Source organism: Clavelina lepadiformis, chromosome 1, assembly GCF_947623445.1.
Source record: "Clavelina lepadiformis chromosome 1, kaClaLepa1.1, whole genome shotgun sequence".
Lineage (NCBI taxonomy): Eukaryota > Metazoa > Chordata > Ascidiacea > Aplousobranchia > Clavelinidae > Clavelina > Clavelina lepadiformis.
The window spans coordinates 11,263,821-11,270,165 of NC_135240.1; the positions used below are offsets into that span (position 1 = coordinate 11,263,821).

A 6,345-nucleotide genomic window follows, 5' to 3' on the forward strand; every position below is an offset into this window, starting at 1 on the left:
ATAGTTTTGTATTTAATACAATCTAACCTACATTTAAATTTACACAAAGCACTCGACAAGGTCTATGTTCTGGTGAAGAAACTAAAATGATGAGAAAGAACAACAGAGCCTTATATCTATAAAACATAAGTATAGTGATATTGGTGAAAATAATGAACCTTTAGGCTAGAATAACTCGCTGGAGTCTCCAGTGTTGACCTTGGACTTTAAGACTAGCATATGAAACGCAAATTGCATTGCATGTTTACCCGGGGCAGCGTATGTTACGGTGTTCTGTAAGTTAACGTAATATCTATATGTAGTTAGCTTTGCAGGCCACACATATATTTATTATGTTTGTTGATTAGATATTTGGCTTTTGTCGTCTCCATGTTCAATATTTATCAACAGTATGTTTGCTTCGTACAGTACATGCACTTGTAGCAGCGTCAGCTTTTTTCACTTGAAATTGGTCGTACATGTCAAGTTTAATGATCTCTTTATTGTTATCCATTGTTTGCAGTTCGCTTTGGCAAAGTGGATCTAGAGGTCTATAAAGTCATATCTTGAGCTATAACTGTTTGGTGTGATGCAACTGGACTAACACATAACACTAACAAACTCACGGCACGTTGCTTCCTGGAGGACTGAAGCAAATTCCCTAAATGTGTAGTATTTTGTGTTTGCTAGCTCACCGCACTTATCCAGATAAATAGCATGTTTCCCGTTCTATCCAAAAGCCAACTCTACACCTCCTACAGCTGTATACATTGTTTTACCTTAAGCTATCATAAAGGTACATTATCTTAATATAATCCGTCAACAAAACTATTTATAGTATATTAAAGTACATTACAGCGTCACAAGAATTAATTGAACAGTACATTGTACATTGGTAGCAGATATATCTACACTAAACTAAAGATACTGGAAACTGCAAGACGATAATTTCCGATTATTATTCAAATATAACGCTTGAATAAATGGCAAAAAATTAAGTAGGCCTAATCAGCTATATGAAGACTTACTTGTACGTACTTGACAAGTTTGTGTAAGAAGCAGCTGTTGACATAACCTCACTGGTTGGTGCTTTGGTAAACAACATGACATTCACTCAAACTAACTTGTTTCTAAACCGACTGTTTTCGTGACCGACTGTAAGATAATAAATCTTCTTCCGTGGGTGAAATTGTATAGAAATCTGTTCTAAATTCTAAGTATATAAGATGGTATATCAAAAATTTTTTATTCCCTCATGCATTTTTAAAGTTACACGACAAGGATTTCTAAAATTGAGAAATCTCGAGAAGCTTCCTTCCTAATTATTAATGATTTTAAAATTTTCCAAATCACGGTATGTAATGTTCAGGCTTGAAACGAGTGCAAACTCTACAGCTCGAGTATTTTTTATGTTTTTTAGTCGTAAAAGTAAGCAAAATGGTTTTTGTTAACGGAAATCAGTGTACAATTGATATTTACTCGGTAAATAATATATGAGCAGAAAGTGTGTAAAATATTTGTGAAAACTGCAAATTATTTGCGAAAATATGGCGAAAACTATAACAAAATTTCCTTTTTGCTGATTGGCGCAAACTCCAAAAACTTAACAGAAATCAAAGCAAGTTTTTAAATGGAAGTGAGTTTTACTTTGCCAATAATTTCTACAGCTATTCTATATTGGATACCAGTAAATTTTCTTTTTTGATTAAGATTAAATGTAAACATAAACACAGAAACTCTTCTCCTTCTTTCGTGATATGTATAGCTTAGAGCGGGAACTCGAAATTTTTTTCAGGCGAGTTTTAGGTTTACACAATAAAATGTCACATTCGTCGCAGCTACACTCGCTAATGTATATCGTTGTGCAATAGTATACTTAACCTCGAAACTGATTTTTAACGGTATTAGATCAAAGATAATAAAATCCGAAAAATAACTTTCAGCGACAGAAATTAATACACTATATAGTATAAAAGTTGTTTTATTAATAATTTATACACATGCAAAAAAGAGTGTTTTTTAAAAATTAAAAAAAATACTTTCACAAAAAGTGCAACTGCTTACATAAAGGTGCTACAAAATATACATTTTCACGATAGTGTTTATTAACTGTTAAATATTGCAGAATAGGTTGTGAGTTGGATTGAAATTGTTTTCGACTTAGACGCTAAGCAAAAGCGCGACTCCGGCCAAAATCCACTTCGACCGCTTTTCCTTCGATTTAAGATTGAATGTCCAGATAAATGTGGGACCTCTCTCTCTTGTCCTATAAAGTGGACATTCGTAGACATTTTTCGTTTCCTGCCTGTCCACCGGAATTGCTTTGACAAACATAACAGGGACAGGTGCAGTTAGTTCCTTCAGTTTTGCTTCGGCTAGAAGACCTATAATATAGCACAGCGATAAAGCACTCAAATGTTCTTCATGTTTAAACTACAAGCATGTCTTCAGTGCAGATGTCATTTAACAACAAGAGAGCAGTGATCGTTTTTGTGTCACTCACCGGTTTGTAAGTCCAATTTTGCTCCTTCCAAAAATAAACCATGGACATAAGCTCCTTCGCGTGGTGGATGACTGAAGTCGTCTTTTGATTTCTTGGTCACTTCGACTGACAAAATCATTTTACCCAGCGGCCATTCGTTTTTCCGCGCCATGGTCTGTTTGTTAACAACGACATACACAGTGATACAAATGCTTTTAATTTAGTTCAAAATGCAACAGTTCAAAATCTGTAACTTTTTGACCGCGACTCAAAAATTATCGCATACTCGCGTAGATCCAAATGTATCACAGGTACGCATGTGTAATGAGTCGCAGTCATGGGACAATACGGTACCGGCGCCCAATATGCAACTGTTATGTGAGTTCACCTGCATGATAGCAGTCAAGAAGGACTGAGGATTGAAAAGACCACCCAGCCATACCACAGCAGGTAACACCAGATCCTGGGTCCACGTGTCAAGTTCACGGCAACGTAAGAGAACGTCAGCGTACCTGATATAAAATACAATTCTTATATTTCAACATCATAAAGAAAATACAGTGTTAATTGTGAAGTAACTTAAAATATTCATTTATTTACCAAATGCCAAGGTTATACGCAGAGGGGTAGGCGATTTTCGACCATGACACAGGAACTTTATCCAGAAAAAGAGCGTTTTGTATTTCTTCCATTTCAGCAGAGATGATGAGCTCGCCTTTCAAGCCGATATCAATTGCTTTGAGGAAACGTCTGCGGAAACACAACAATTTGTAACTAACTTAAAATGGCGCCAATGTTCAACTAGAAACAAAAACAAACGGATTTCCTTTGACATTCAGTAAAAACACTTAACAAAGAACAACAATGAGTGAAATTAAGACACAAATTTTTTTATTTGCCCTGAGAAATTTAAAAGTCTATATTTGAATACAGGTCTTTTACCTTATTTCATGGAGAAGAGCGTTCATCCTCTCACACTCTTGGAAGCAGACAAGGATGTAGGGAGATCGCTCCTGAGTTTTTGCCATGATCTCACTCATCACAAATTCCTTTGGAAGCTTTTCCGTAATCTCAACCAGAGTCGAACTCACCATCTCCTCCATGGTAGTCACCCGATCCCCGCTTTGTCCTCCTTTCCTAGGCTGCATCTCGAGGACCGTCTTGAAGAGGTTATCAGATATAACGGTTAAGTTGCCGACCTCAGCGTTTGGATGTAAGCCGTAAGGCGTAGAGGGTCGGACTTTCAGGAGGAAGCATCTCATCAACGTATCTGTGAAATCTATTGTAATCCATCTTTGGGGCAACTGGGAATCCAGGACTAAGGTACAATTCTCGGTCCAGCTGAAAAAGAGTCACTCTTTATTGAAAATCTCAAGGGATTGTCGCAGCAAGTTCATGAAGACATTTTCAAAAGCTTACCTGTTCCTGGTTCATGTAAACTTCAAGATAGGTTCTACAAAGGCGCCTATCCCATATGTCAGTGATGTGTCCTCCGTACATGATCTCGCCAAATAAGTAACGAAGGTCTGTCCATGGTACCTGTTCCAGGCAACGATATTTATAAAGTAAATATAACGATGTTTTGTGCAACAAAACAATCCATGTGCAACATTATGCTACGTTAATTCTCTACGATCCTTTTTAGTGTATACGTGTTAGATTGTGGGCTTAAACAAACTGCTTGGCAAGTTAGTAAATTATTCGACCAAATATGAGAATAAAAGAAAATTCGAAGAAAATGCACAATTTAAGACACCGTCTCTTGCCAGTTGATTGTGAAAACTAACTTATTTTTGGATTTACTTCTAGGTACTGATAAAGTACATTGATAGAAATGGTAAGGTCTCCGGTGTTGAATGGATAAATTCGGTTCAATCCCTAATTTCAACCACAGAAATCATATTTCTCAACTGTGGCTTTATAATACAGCCGGCTTCAAGACATTTATTGCCAAAAAAAATCAATTTCCATAAATATAATTCAGTATTTCTCATACATGCGGTCCGTATTTTCTTCTTTCAACAACAACAGAGTGGAAATAGCAGAGAGAAAAGAGGATCGAATTAAACTTACATCATCCTGAATTCTTCATGCATCTGTCCACGACCATTTTTATTCGGGTTATAATGCAGGAAGGGAGAATACATTAAGAAGGATGTTTATTCATATCAAAAACACAAAACATAAAAAATAAAGAAAGGTTTCAGCTATCAATGGATTTACGTTTGTTACCTGTCCATTTCTTATTGGCTAACGATTATGTCGATGTGAATGCATAACCGAAATTAATCAGAAAGCAAAAACTAGGCTATAATATAATACAAAGTGACTTTGAAGCCAAAGTACAATGTTGTAAGACAAAACCTATTTTTACTGAAATGCCTCAAGAAGCAACTGTGTTTTGTACAAAATGTTAGGCTAATCAATCAGGGAATTTAGCGCTTCAAGAACAATTTCAATTAACACTACGTATATGGGAAAACAACATCAAGCGAAGAGCTTCAAACAAGCAAAAAGCATTTTGTGATTTGAAATGGGTATATTTTAGTTTGCGTGTATAAATGTATATATGTATAAGTTTATAACTGCTATTTAAATAACTCCTATCTGTTAAGGAGATTAAAAGCATCAGCTTATAGAAAAACATTTATAGATGTGTTGACTGGCCGTTACCACTTCCCAGTGCCCCAAACCTGGCGGCTCGGTAATATAAACATTTATTCTCGGCTGTTACTAATTGTTGGGCATTGTATGTTATTTGCGATGTACAATTATTACATAATTTAATTTACAATGTAATTTCTAATATTTTGCAGTTATGAAAAACAGCTATAACCTAATTAATGCAAACTCTTTTTAAAACTGAAATAACCTTAGCTGACCCTACTTAACAAAGAACAAAAAGATAAAGAAAGGAAATATAGGAAAAGTGCAATATTGCAGTTCCAGTTGATTACTGGGTAATTTGCCAATTGCAGATGTATTAATTTACACATAAAGTAATACATATTTACCTCTTTTGTGACAGTAAATTGAGATATGTATTTAATGTGTATACGCACAGCAGGATGTTAACTCCGATTATCATGGGCATACATTAGTTTAAATAAAGTATACTCTACCATTTTATATGATTTTAAAATACATTTCAGTTTTAAAAAGCAAACTGCATTCCCTTTAATTTTAGTTAGTTAGTTTTTAGTTAGCCCTTGTAAGTTTTATTGCTGCTGACTTTAACAAATTCATGAATTCTTGCTTCATAGATAAACATTATACAAGCTTGCATTCCTAGCAAGAAAAATAAAATATTTTTTTCATTTCAGTTGTGTTTACATTGCGCTGCTCCGTTATCGCATTGACGTAATTTGCCTTGATAATAAGCAAAACTCAACCAGCTACAATTCATCAGTAACATCAACATCGCTCTAAATTACAGCACGTATAAATGAACACTATATACGTTGCACAACAATCAAAAATACCAAGTTTGCGAAGATAAACAATTGTCCGATTAGTTACAACATCATATTGAAACTTGCATTGTATAATAAAATGCGTACATACCAGTACAACATACGACATACGTTATCACCATAATCTTCCAGTTGTCGGGACTATATGCGGAGTGTTACAGTTTACCTAATGCCCAAACAGCTACTAAATGTATGCAGTTACACTTTGGTTATAGCTAAAACACAATACCAGCTTATATTACGACGAGGTACAGCAGTAACAACCTAATTACAAATTATTATCATTCTTCCGCGGATGAATTCATGTTTGTTCTTTTGTTTATACCATATTTTGATCCAAAGTGCGAATGCAAACTGGTTTTGACGTGTTACGGGGAGTATTGGATTTGCCGCCAATCTTCATTATTAACG

At 35.2% G+C, this 6,345-nt stretch overlaps 1 pseudogene across 1 annotated transcript; it reads right to left on the reverse strand.

The window, feature by feature from the left end:
- Positions 1–1,947: 1,947 nt before the first annotated feature.
- LOC143449158 (dynein beta chain, ciliary-like) lies at positions 1,948–6,043 on the reverse strand (annotated as a pseudogene). Its single transcript, XR_013114528.1, has 9 exons — positions 6,026–6,043; positions 4,458–4,529; positions 4,255–4,339; positions 3,881–4,002; positions 3,404–3,802; positions 3,062–3,211; positions 2,850–2,973; positions 2,483–2,636; positions 1,948–2,363 (listed from the first exon to the last, which is right to left on the reverse strand). The product of XR_013114528.1 is annotated as a dynein beta chain, ciliary-like (transcript).
- Positions 6,044–6,345: the final 302 nt, after the last annotated feature.